Genomic DNA, 14197 nt, shown 5'->3' on the forward strand with positions numbered 1-14197 from the left:
AAATTCATTTGCAGTGAGTGGAGATACGCAAATACAACAATGGCCACAGCAGACAGATCCAAACATTGACAACAAACAAGAACAAACCACGGCCCGTCAACCTCAGTTTAAATTATGTTAAAATCATTATCTACATTCCTTAAAAACCTTCTCTGACAGACCAGCTGTGCAGAATAAAAAATAAAAAAATCACTGTTGGTTACTTCGTGTTGTTGGTTTGTTTAATTGTAAAATAGCTTGTGGCACAAATGACTGCCTGGTCCTGTTTTTAGTCAGGGCGGGGCTCCTGTACCTTCGACCTGAGGGAAGCAGCTCAAACTCTCTAAACAGAGGATGTTTTGAGTCCAATATTATTATGTCTGCTTTATTCCGAGCTCGAGCAAAATAAATGTCCACTACACGTTTCTTAAGGGGGTATGAGGCCAAGTAGCCACTAATACTATTGATAGTTTGATACATCGGTTTGCTGCACATTCTTTGCCCAATAATGAATTTTCTGGGGCATGTCGTTGTTGTTGTCGTTATATTAGTGGGAAAATACTTTTTAAGGGCGAATTTTATGAATATTAAAGTAGCAAATTAGCCCACAAAAGCTGCCATTACTTCAGACTTAGAAAAAAAAGAACAATTTATCAATAGGGATTTGCAGTGGAAAATGTTCTATGACTGCCACGAGAGGCTCAGGACAAGAGATAATGAGTCAAATAATGTCAGCGCTTTGGTGTAATTTGTAGATTAATTTATAAAGGAGGCCTATGGTTGGTGGTTCGAATACCGGCTGCCACAAGTGCAGTCTGGTATGTTCTTGAGCAAGACACTTCACCCGCCCACATTGCCTGTGTGAACGTAATGAGAGACTGGTTGGTGGTGGTCGGAGGGACGATAGCACAGATTGGCAGCCTGACTACTCTTACCCAGCTGTTAGCTTAAAAAGCTAAATGCTAACAACATCTATGGTCTTTTTGCATACTGAGCGCATGCACAAAGACCAGACAGGTACGCATCAACTCGTCTAAGCTCAGGTAAGAACATATCTCAGTATGGAAGAACAGTGGCCTGTTCCTTTAAATAACAGGTGCCCCATTGTTAAAGCACTTTAACACAGTTTACAACTGGTATTACATGATTTATAACTTAATGTCAATCAAAGCTACGTTTAAAGGGACTTAATATAGAAGGTGCAGTTACACATATGACCTGAGGTGGCAGTAGTGAGTATAAAATGGCTAACTTGCATCTAGCCCCTTTAAACTAAGCTTAAATGTTTTACCAATTGAAAAGATTGCGTATAATGCATATGAATCCGACAAGGATTTTCTCTGAGTTGTAACGTTCCAGTTGTCAGAGAGTTACAGAGAAACTTTATTGTAATATTTTAAATCAGTGTAATGTATTTCTTATAATTGTTGTAAATTCTCGGGTTGCAACCACGTGACATTTCGGGGGCGGGGCTTTGTCGTGGGGGTCCGGAAGTTTTGAACTGCCATTGAAAACTGCGGAGGATGGAAGACAGCGGATATTTTAAAGCTTTGAACGGACCGGCCCAGGCACGATATCGCCAAAAAATATTAACCTACATTGGATATGATATGACCTGGTGAAGAGTGATTTGTCCTATAATTTAAATGATTTACCCCCTGTGTCTGCAATGGACAGAACGGAGGCATACAACTACTTAGTTTGCGGTTGGGTGAGTGGTTTGGGATCAAAAGAAGCTTTGGGTGGTTGTCGGCTCGTTCTTGGCAGGGTGAGTAGTCTAAAATGTGTGATATGTCAGTTATCTAGTTGTTTCGCATTCCAGTTGAAATTTCCAACGCGGCGCTCAAGTGAAACGCAGCAGCAGGACAGGAGGAACTTGATTGTTAACTTCTTGTTTACTCTCTCCGCAACTGTCACTTTAAAATCTTGTACATCAGAAACATTATTTGAAGCATTCAACAAATCACTGCCAACTAATGTACAAAGTTTTGTTTCAAGAGCAGGGGCGTAGCACCAAATTCTGGGCCCTGGGTACAAACTATCTTGGTGGACCCCCCAACCACCCCCAATTTAAAATTCACATTTCATATTCTATGTTCTTTGACCACATAACAGTGGTTTAGTGGCTTGACAGTGCAGTTCATTTATATTCTATTATAACTTTATTATAAATACCTTAACTAAGTGAAAACATGGGTTGGCCAAACACATATCCAATCCAATGGGTACTGAGTTCATGGTTTGTTTGTTTGTTTGTTTTATTGTCTGTTTGTTTGTTTCAAGTCAATGTTTGACTTGAAATTGCATCTGATTTGGCTTCGGTTACAGAAATTGAATGACCTTTAATCCAGTGGTGACATAGATATTTAGATTGAGGTGGAATATTCTACTTTCATTGGGCCAATTGAAATGGCTAGTTTTAGGTAGAGCATAATGATTATTATCAGACCACATTAAACAGGAGGGCTGCACCAGTGACATGGGATATTTGTGCTGAGAAAACTTTAAAATAGGCATTAAAATTATATTTTGCAAAAAATGATGATACTGTATGATGTCTCTGTGGCCCACAGGCCTGAACAAAAAACTCAAGGGCTTCAGTCTGATTTCTCTCACCATATTTGAAGCCTAAACCTTTAAGTGTATTGTCAGTAAATTGTTGTTGTACAAGGTTTCGTTGGAATAGACTAAATGGCACAAGCTCCACCTTTCACTAGAACCAGGTTGACTCGTCTCCAAAGCTGCGCATTTATAATGCAAGTTTCCAAATGCTCACGGCTACTTAGCATAATTAATTTGGCGAAAACGGCGTGCGCGACCTGTGGCTTTTGTCACTGTATTGGCCTGAAGGCTCAATTATAATAAATATGAGGAAAGAGAAACTTTAGAGGTTAAAACGAGGAGAGAAGGAGCTCTGTCTCTGACTCTGCACCTGCACCATCCTCTTCTCAGAGCAGGCAGAGGCAGGACTCACCTCACCTCATGTTTAAGTGTCATTTATGACAGAAAGTTTCCTCTAAGCTCCGCTAGAACAGGCTAGTGTTAAATAAAAGCACATTAGAGCGAGGCCAGACTAATATCTGTCTTTCATTACAGAGTCCACTTCATCAGAGTCACTGCTGGGCTGAAGCGCGAGGTGCTGAACACCGGTGTGTGGGCTGAACCATTTGGCTCATTTTTAAAGGGGTGTCAGGGCCCTGAGATATTATCAATCATTATTGTTTGTGCAAAATTCTGTGTAGCAACCATTGTATTTTAGCCCGGTTGTGTTCAGTTCTTATAGTATCAATTATGAGGAATCTTAGAAAGTACAATACCGAACGCTTTCTGCAGCATTTTCGAGGGCCCCTACCCTGCTCTGGGCCCTGGGTACTCAGTACCCTTTACCCCCCCAAGTCCGACATCCCTGTTCAAGAGAGACTTCATAATCTAATTTCACATTACCAAAAGTTCAAACTGCGTGTAGAGTGAAACTAGGAACTATCTCTGAATACAGGAAGTGGCTGTAAGGACCTCCCACTTCTATTAGGAAAGGCACATTCCTTTTTCTTTTTTTGTTCAGCTTTTTTCTGCCTGTTAAGACACACTTTAGTGCTCCAAATATACCTCGATCCCTGTTTCCAGGTGACAAAAATGAAATAAAATGTGAAGCACTATTGGGCGCTCGTTCTACAGCCCCAGAGTCCGGTCGTTTTCCACGCTCAGAAATGTGTTTTCGTTGCATCGGCGCAATATTCTGCACAGACTCAAGGCTGAGCTCATTCAGCCGCTTTTGAAAAGGACCTCACTCTCATAAACTCAAGTTTGAGTAGAAGGATGTGTTGATGAGGAGGTTCAACTCGGAGAAACGCCACCTGCAACATACTGACGTTTCCGCCACGAGGACTCATGTTGCAGCTGTAGTTGGTCTGGTCATATTTGCTGTTGATTATGTTTAATGTAATGATCAGTGTGAGCCAGGGCTACGTGAATACCATATGAAAAATATGTATTTAATAGTAAATGTGCCCCCCGTGGATTTCGTATGCCCCCCTTAAGACTGACGTCTGGCGACGGGACTGCTTGTGTGTGTACATGTGTGTACAGGCCTATATTAGTCACGGGCTAGTCCTGATGAGTAAAACACGCTGAGGCATCTTCTGCTTCATTCTTGTAATAACTGCCTTTACAACCATCATGATGTGGTTTTAAGGCGACACACCTTCAGCCTGCCTTCAGTGTGAAGCAAGGCTGTGGTGTTTAATATAGAACTCATTGTCATCAGTCACCTGAGCCTGTTCCTACAAATGCACACAACGTTCTATCCTCATACAAATGCAAAAGCATCATGAAAGGACCAGATAAAAATGTTCCAAAATTACTGGAAAATTAGGAATTTGGGGGGGAAAATCGTAAAAATTACAAAAAGAAAGATGGAAACTTGGTTTTTGGTCCATTCATTCCTGGGATGTGTGAGACTTCCCTGGTGAAGGCTCAGTGTCCCTGGCACAAACAGCCACAGGAGAGAAACGAAATATTTTGAATGGGTATAAATTAGCGCCGCTCGATTATTGAAAAAATAATAATCACGATTATTTTTGTCATCATTGAAATCACGATTATTCAAAGGATTATTTGTTGCCTTTAAAAAAAAGTCTTTATTTTATTTATATATTTATTAATAAAATAAAAACTATGCTGAATATTTTCTGAACAGTCATAAAAGTGCAAATGATTTAAAGTTTGCCTTGATTAAGGAGAGGTCTCTGTTTCACACCTGCCCCCTGCTGGCCAGCCCGAACACCTGTACCCTGAGCAGCGCAGCCTGATGACATCATCACACAGGACTGTTTGTTTTTACGTCAGGCAAAAGAGTCATGGCACGTGAAATGTGAAGGGAAAATAATCGTCATGAAATAATGCAAGTCTGCTTTGCGAAAAGAAAAAATATTTAAAAAATAAAAAAAACGTTTTTTCCGATCATGCTAATTTTGTAATCGTTTAGTGTAATGATCGCAATTGAAATCTAATTTCGATTAATTGCACAGCCCTAGAATAAATGACCAGCTGACTGAAATAACTTTTGTGTTACTCACTTTATGTGAAGCCAGAGACACCGACTCTGCGACTGGAGCAAAGCTGGAGTTGAAGTCGCAAAATAAATGTGGCAGCCCTGAATGTCAACCTTGAAAGGGAGCAAGGTTGCCTGATTAAATACACTAACCTTACCCTACCTTCTATCACTAATGCTGGGTGAAAATCACCCGAACATGTGTCTGTAGGAGAAAGTGTGTTTTGGATTAGGAAAACACCCAGGCCATCAAAGATGTCAAAGACAAAGCTGAAGCTACGCAGAGACCCAGGACACTCAATCATAATGAAAAGCACATAATGTATTTGCTCAGGTGAAACCCGGCAACAGTGTTCTAGGATTAAGGTGCATTATGCAACTTTTTACGTGTAAATAAACAGTTGATATTTGTTCGTATTTGACTTTGCAGTGACCCAGCGGCTGTATGAGTGGTCAGCATGGCGTCTTTACTTCTGATCATAGTGGTCTCCAGGACACTGCAGGATCAATTGTTCAGAAGGTGGAACGCAGCATAATCGAAGGCCTGGGCCTAACATTTTAGTAAGGGATAATGTATAGAACGCTGGTCATTATCGGGAAAATAAGCACCGACAGATCACATTTATTATACGTCCATTTGCCAACTGAACACACACAACATAAACTTCGTACACTTTTATGAAGGTCGAAAGGTTTATTTAATGACTTCCGCGACAAATAGTTCCCAAAAGTTTGCGCGTCGCTCTGCAACGTTTGGCTAGGCTAGAGGCAGCAAGGCTAGTAGCTAGCCTAGCTACTTAGATGAAGGCGCAGTTGGAGAGGAGGAATGGTGGCGAATCTCTGGGTAAGTTGAAAGTCAGATTCACGCTAACTTCACGAGCGATTCCTCCAACTTCTCTCGCAGTGACGGGACAGATAGTGTCCGCTACTACGTACGCACGGAGTGATATGAAAGCACGAACTCCGTTGCCATTGGCAGCGGTCATTATTTTTTTCAGAGGTCCTTTATCAGAAAATAATGACCGGTAGAACGTTGGGAAATCCCATTCAAATCAACGGAGAGTTCTACTTACGTTGTGAAGAGCCATAATAATGTCATATAAATAATATTAAATGATTTGCCTCAGGTGCTCCACAAAGCACCTGAGGCAAATCACTTATAACACCAGACTAACCATATAAATGTCTGTGTCGATAGAATAATTTTAACCATTTTGCATTAAAAAGAACTTATATTTGAGCAGCATCAGCTTCGTGGTTGTAGCAACACTCTGGATAACTAGGAAATGAGGCCCTATGTCAAAAATCCTGAAATATCCCTGAAAAGACTGAAAAGAGCAGTAACACAAAATGTAACAAAGTGCAGTGTAATTGTTACTGAAAAAAAAGGAGTGTATGTTTAAATGCCTCCAAACACAAGTATTGCGATACTTGATAAAGCATCAATACTTGGTATTGCAGCAAAAAGTATTGCAAATTTGTGATCCGATCTGATATTTTGTCCCAGCCCGACAAATTAGCATAAAAAATGTCATAAATGCTGACTCAAATTCTGTTACGTTTCATCTTTTTGTGGGGGATGCGCACACAGTTTTTATTTTTTAAAGGTATTTACTTATTTCGGCTCTTGATAACAGGGTTCCTGCTTATTGGATGGACTGCCCTGGATTATCAGAAATTTGGAGTGACAGCAGCTTGGACCACGCTGCTGTCGATTGAAATTAACAAGCACTTTGGCGCAGGGAGTGACCGAGTGATGAGTGAATTACACCAGAAAGTAACGCACAACAACGATGGACTGTTATGCACGACCTGGCAGCTCGCAGTGGACTATATTTCTGGGAGGAAAAGGGATGAATTGTGAAGGAACTACCTGCTCTGGAGAACTGAACTAATGCTGAGACCAAGAAGAAAAGCTAATTCATAATAAATGTATGAACTATTACTGGAGTGATTCTCTTCCTCCTGAGAGGTTTGAGAGGTGGACGTCTTATCTCTCCTACGCCGTCAACACGCCACAAACCTAAACCAGGCAAGGACTGAGCTCTCTGGGTCATATTTTGCATAACACAGACTTTCAGACTGTAAAGTACCGCACACACACACCCCTCCCTAACCACGCCCCCGTCATTCTGCGTCTGGTTCAACACGTTTCTTCAGCCCCGCCCCCCCTAGTTTTCTGGTCATATGATTTCGCTTTGAAGCAAACAGGGGCTTGGACTCTCGTTCGAAATTGGCCCGAAAATCACACAATACAAGCCCGGCTCTAGAGCCTGCCGGGTGAAAAATTTGACGCTGAATGATAAACTGAATCTTGAGGTTTTTTTACATACTTTGCTTTGATCAAGTCAGACACCAAAGTATTTATATTCTGTCACTCTTTCAAAGACATGTCCAGTCAGCTTTTTCCTCTAGCGACTCAGCTATAACCAGTGTTGGGAACGTTACTTTTAAAAAGTAATTAGTTATAGTTACTCACTACTTGTTCCAAAAAGTAACTGAGTTAGTAACTGAATTACTCTATAATAAAAGTAACTCGTTACCAGGGAAAGTAACTATTTGTGTTGCTATATGTCAAAGAATTTTGTTTTTTTGTTGTTGCTGTTTTCACAAGTCAATTGAAATGGTTAGAACAGACAGGTGTTCAAAGATGTTCAAAGATGTTCATAGTAACTGAATGAACTGAATGGGGGGTGAGTGGGGGAGGCCCCTGTGACTGAGTGGTATTGTATTTGCGCCGCTGTTTTATTAATGTAGGAATATGGCCGTATTCAAAGAGAATGGGGAGGAACAAGAGTAACATGTGCCAACGATCAGGGCAGACTTTACGCACAAGCATGATGTCTCTCCGTGAAACAATCGACAGCAAATATAAGTTTACATGCCCCAGAAGGTTAGTGGCCTTGCACTGTTCTATGGAGCGGAGAGCGGGGAGAGAGGAAGACGAAAGGCGCTGAGAGAGAGAGGGAGAAAGACGTGTCTCCACCGCGTCCACTGCGTCTTTGGGTTAAAAATAAGTTCCAACACTACTGATCAATGATCACCAACTTGATTCTCCCCTGCGGCTGCACCGCGCTGTGGGGATGACAAGCCGCGGGTCGGGGACACAAGTAGTTTATGGAGCAGAGAGCGCGATGCAGTTTTTTTTTTTTTTTTTTTTTTTTTATTTATTTATTTTTTATTTAATAACTGTGCATGTGGACAATATTATGCCGTGGGGGCATAAGAACAACAAAAGGAAAAGGACGCACTTTGGTACAAAAACAAGATACAGACATAACAAAAACACACACAAATAACAGACAGCGAGGGGGAACAGAGAGCCGAGTAAGGCATACAAAAGAGACAGATAATACGTAACCACAACGGGACAACAGCAAACAGATGAGGGACGCCAGGAAAAACAATACAAGAATACAGAAATACAAAAATACAAAAATACAAAATAGAGCAGTAGAGCAATGGAGCAGTAGGAGCCATGACAACCATGAGGTGGCAAGTAGTGTTAGATTTTAGTTTTGGTCTTAGTCTTTTGACTAAAATGTAACATCATTTTAGTCGATATTTAGTGGAAGAAATCTTTTCAATTTTAGTCTAGTTTTAGTCGACTAGAATTGCATGTCAATATGGAGCAGAGAGCGCGATGCAGTACTCTGCACGGACAGTCAGATGTGCGTGTTCTGCTCCGTCAGACTCCGCCCACCCTCTCCACTGCTCTCCCCATGCTGACACCGCGGCGCTTCATTCAGCCCAATTGTAACGTGCCACTTTGTTTACCCAGTAACGATAACGGCGTTGTAACGACGAGGAGAGTAATGAATTAGATTACTCCGTTACTGAAAAAATAACGCCGTTACCTAACGCCGTTCTTTTAAACGGCGTTATTCCAAACACTGGCTATAACTGACTGACTGATTTATTTTGTTTAACCTCTTACCACCCGCAATAACCATATTTTTTACAGTTCAGCTTTACCCAAATCTAAAACCTTCTGGACTGGAGCGTACAGCCTGTAGGCCAGTGTAATGCCTCATTTGAAAGCTAAGACCTACAAAACTGATCTAAATTGATCTTTTTCCTCGCTTTGTCGCCGTGTTGTCGTCCCTTTTTTCATGTTCTCATTTTTGCCTGTGTTTGGTTGCTCCTTCATCTCTTTTGTCACTTTCTTGTTACATTTTTGTTGCACTTTTTTACATTTTACAAGAACAAAACCTAAGCCACATGGATCATTTGCATAAGACCCGCTGTGAAAGAACAGACGCTCACTGTCTGCATGAACTAAAGGACGAGATTCAGTGAATGTTTGACCAGAGCGTGTTATTTCTGTGACTGAGCTGCAGCAGCAGAGTCGAGGATGAAACAGTTTATTCATCATCGGTCTGTGTAGTTTCATCACAGCGGTTCATGTTTGAAAACTTGCAGAGTCGTTTATTTAACACATCGTGCTGACATTTGTGCCGTTGCTCAGATTAGATCAGTCCTGTTGGTTATTGTGGTTCAATCTGTTGCAGGAGGATATGGAGCGTGTATTGTACGACGTCACTTCCTGGTTGTTCCTCCTCTGGGTCAGGAAGGTTCAGACTAGGTGTATTTAAGATTCGCTCTGACGCCACCTGTGCGACGGTGCCCGTATTCTGGTGAGACCGAGGCGGCTGGAGCGCCTTTCGGAGGCGAGCGAAGTTGCTTTTCTCCGCCTCGCTCGGCTGGCTGAACTACAAAGGCCAAAGGGATTGTGGGAAATGAAGTGCTGTAAACACGTGCGCCGACAGAGGACTGACAGATGATTGGATACGAGTTGTGTTTAGATCGGAAACGTGTTGCCCTGACGCTCCGCAGCTCCTGCCTCATCTTTTCTCATCACAGAGATCTACTTAGATCTGCAGAAATGCTTCAGAGTCTTCATATTTGACAGAAAGTGCCCGTGTGTTCAACATATGGCCTACATTTAAATAAGCATAAGTTTATTATTCTAATCCTAAACTGTAAGAGGAGAGTCTGTTATTTTTGCTGTAGTGATGAGGCGTCTGTCTGGTGTGTGGGAGAAGCAGAAATGTGTTCACAAACTTTTCAAATAGTTTTATTCCCAAACTCTTTCTAACAAACGCAAGACGCTGCGTGATCTGAGGCTCCTCTCTGTTCTCGGGGCTGAGATGTGTCTGACTCATGGATCTAGGTCTGACTTGATTAGAGGCGCCTTTCTCCGCCCTCGGACGCCACCGCCTGGTCTCGTCTGGAATCGAGGCGAGGCGCACTTCATCTTAAACACACCTATTGCCCTGACGCAGAAAGAGCAGCTGAAGCTCCTGTTCCAAAATACCAAAGGTTCCTCAATGACATCAGCCTTAAAGGATCTATATCATGCTATTTTAGCCATTCCAAAGTTAAGTATAGGCATTTATATGATATATTGTACCTCTACCATTATGCAGCACTCATTTTTGTGATAAATATAAGTGTTTTCTGGAGGTATTTTTCAAACCCGGAAGACACAACGCTTCGATTCAGTTAACTCCGCCCCCTCTCTCCGCACATACTTTACCGTAATATAAATAAACAGCAGAAAGTGACGATGCAGTTATAAGGGGTTGACATCGACCGACATGAAACGTTTTTGTTCTTCTTTTGGCGTCAATCTCTTGATCTGATTGATTCCCATTGTAAAAACTGGAATTTCAGGGGTTTTACAATTCTGTTTATATGAATCAAATAATAATAATGAAGTAATTAGTTTTTACTCACAGAATGTTCAGTCTGGTGTTAATCTGTTTATGCTTCCATCACTGATCTGTCCGTTTTGAACCCAAATCAATCACATGGCTATTATTTAAGTTAGGGAAAAATGGAGATTGCAGGATAAATGGAGCTAAACTAAACAACATGTCTGAACAGAATCAGGGAACTGGAATTTTTTTTCCCCTGAGACTTTTTGTGTGAAAAAGTCTCAGGGGAGGGGAATCCAAGGAGGACGATTATTTAATAACAACTTTTTACACCTTTTGCCCCCTTGAGGTTTTTGATAGTCATTGCAGATCAGGACGCCTCTATTTTCTATCTAACTGTTTGCACATTTCCTGTCTCTCGTGCACACCCTGAGTGTTTCTGAGAGCTGAACGCAACAAGTGAATTTAATGAATAAAGACTTAGCTTATCTCTTAACTTATTAAAACAAGATATTGTTTAATTTGGAAAAAATCAACCCCAAGAATCGCATTGAAAACACTAACTAAACTCAAGGAAAAAGGTGGTTTGGAGCTTCCGGATTTCCAGCTATACTACTGGTCATGCCAATTGAAGGCCATGTTAGGATGGCGCAAGAAACAAGATGCTCCCCACTGGACATACATTGAGAGATACCTATGCAATCCAATAGATTTAGAGTCATTGCCATTTATTAATAATACGAAAATGGTTAATTCAATGTTTAGCAACTATGTAGTTTACAACATTCTATGTGCTTGGCAAGATGCTAAAAAATTTTGTGGACTCTCAGCATTGATATCAAAATATGCTCCTCTGTCCTTCAATCCTGACCTTCCACGCGCAATTGGAAAATGTTTATTTCAAAAGTGGAAAATTTTAGGAATACTTCAACTGAAGCAATTATTTGAAAATGACACTCTTAAGGATTTCTCCTCATTAAAAACAGAATTCAGTGTTCCAAAACAAGACTTCTTTAAATATTTACAAATACGCCATTTTATTACTACACTGATTAAACATAACCGATTGGCTAACGAAGTGTCAGAATTGGAGGAAATTATCCTAAATCCTATCCCCTTAAAAGGGGCCATATCCAAAATCTATAAATGTTTCATAGAATATCAGGGTTCATCTTTTGCTACGCTGAGAAATGTATGGCAGAAGGATTTGAATGTCGATGTAAAACACAAACAGGGTCTTTTCTTCATATGTTTTGGGAATGCAAACACCTAACTGAGTTTTGGAACTCTGTGCATGACTTTATGGTTAAAACGATAAAAAGACTAGATAAATCAACAATGAGATGCCTGTTTGGTATAGAACCGGATAGACAAATTAGCTCAGTAACACAGAATCAACTGGGAATTATTGCATATCTAGCAAGGAAATGTATTTTACTTTGTTGGAATCATGATAGACCGCCAACATTTTTTATGTTCGAACAAATTTTGCAAGATACTCGGCATTTGGAGTTCCAAACGTACTCTGTAAAAAACAGGCTGGATCTTTTTGATGATCTCTGGGGACCTTTTACTTAACTCCGACTCTGTGACCATGTGACCACCATATGCGACCATAGGTGACCTGTTGAAGACTACGACAATGTACTAAGCACCAAAAATCTTGTTTATTATTATTATTTTTTATTTATGTTTATTACATTTTTATTTATTTCTTTACTACTATTTTTTTAAATTTTTATTTTATTTTTTATTACTCTCCGAACCGAGCACACTTTCTCCTCATTTTTTTCCATAAATTTTTTTTTTTTTTTTTTTTTTTTTTTTTGTCGTCACATTTATCAACGATTTTTGTTAAGTTCTTGGCCAATCCTTTGTTGTGTTTTTGACATATGTTTACCGGTCTTCTATGGCCTTTTTGTCATTCTTTAGCATTTATGTCTCTTTATTATTACTGTTATTGTTATTATCATTATTACTATTATTTTTACTATTATTTACTAAATTAATTTTTGGGTCTATTTTATCTTTTTATTTTTTCCTGCTGTTTTGATCTTTGCTTTTTGGATAACTTATATCATACATATTACAGTCTGCTATTCCGGTGCCTAAATGTAATTACTTTTATTTTTACTTGCTGTCGGAGGATATTATTACTATTATTATTATATGTGTGTGTATATATGTGTATATGTATGTGTGTATGTATATGTATATGTATATGTATATATATAAATGTGTATATGTGTATATGTATGTATATGTGTGTGATGTATGTATATATATATATATATATATATATATATATATACATATATATATATATATTTATTTATTTTTTCTATTATTATTATTATTATTATTTATTTATTTATTTATTTTTTAAAATGATGTAACATAACCCACTTCCCCCCATCATGTTCTGTATGAAAAGATGTTTACCTAACATAATATGTTAAGCAAGGTAATCATATCAACATTATTATCAAAACCTTTTGGCGATATTTGTTCTTATAACAATTGGCTAATTAGGATCAACATATTCTATGGTTTTCAGCTGTTTACTTTCACATTGCACAGTGTCATAATATCAATATCATCATAAAAAATATTGCCTGCAAAATGGCACCTGCATATCTCGGCCTAAAAATAAAAGGTATCTTAAAAGTTCACCACATTTCTCCAGGGAGAAATGACTGGCATAAAAGCAGGTGTTTGTCCAGAACATTGTAGAAGATGAAACGTGAGCTTTGGATGTTTCTGGAGCAGGTTTGGCTGTGGACGTCCATCGATGACAGCAGGTGATCCTCCTCAAGGCTTGGATTAAGGCCTCTTCATACTCCACAAGACGCGAGAACTTTGTTCTTGTTCTTGCGGCAAAAAGAACGAGAACAAAGTTCGTCTGGGCTCTGACATTTCATACTCCAAAAGACGTGTTGCAGCCGAACTGCTACGCCCCCTTTTCCACAGCCAAAACAAAGAATGACCGAAATAAACGAGCCACTTGAGTTCAAACTATTATAAAATGTATCAGTCACGATATTGCAAACATTTTGAAGATTGACTTCATGTTTAGCCACATCTCCCGCTGGTTTATTATGTTAGAAAACGTTAGCGTTAACGTTAAAAGCTTACCTCGTGTCACTCGGTAAAACCATGTTGTTTGACGTCTGTGTAGCTCCGTACAGGTTTTGTCCATCCAAGAACCGTCACTGAACATGTTGGAGACGTTTCCCGGTGTTTGATGAAGGGTCTAAGATGTACAAGCTTGGTCTCCCTCCGTCCACAAGCCTGAACCACTTTTTTCTTTATCACTCGCTTCTTTTACGCAGGCAGCGCCAGGCTCTTCTGTTTCCTCTTCGTCCTCGCCCAAAACGTCCGCGTGTTTCTCCCCAGGACTGTGTTGCCATTTGCGTGTCCTTGTCCTTCAGCGAAGTATTTAATGCCGTGCGCGGTGCCGCAAAACTATCCATGTTGTCCTATGGAGACCATATTGTGTCAAAAACAT

The 14197-nt window shown here is 40.0% G+C and overlaps 1 protein-coding gene across 1 annotated transcript in view; it reads right to left on the bottom strand.

Moving 5' to 3' along the window:
• LOC306960264 (actin, cytoplasmic 1) overlaps positions 1-14197 on the bottom strand; it is a 90721-nt gene that overhangs the window by 22052 nt on the left and 54472 nt on the right. The window lies entirely within an intron of this gene.

This window comes from Gobius niger (assembly GCF_951799975.1).
Source record: "Gobius niger genome assembly, chromosome: 3".
NCBI lineage: Eukaryota > Metazoa > Chordata > Actinopteri > Gobiiformes > Gobiidae > Gobius > Gobius niger.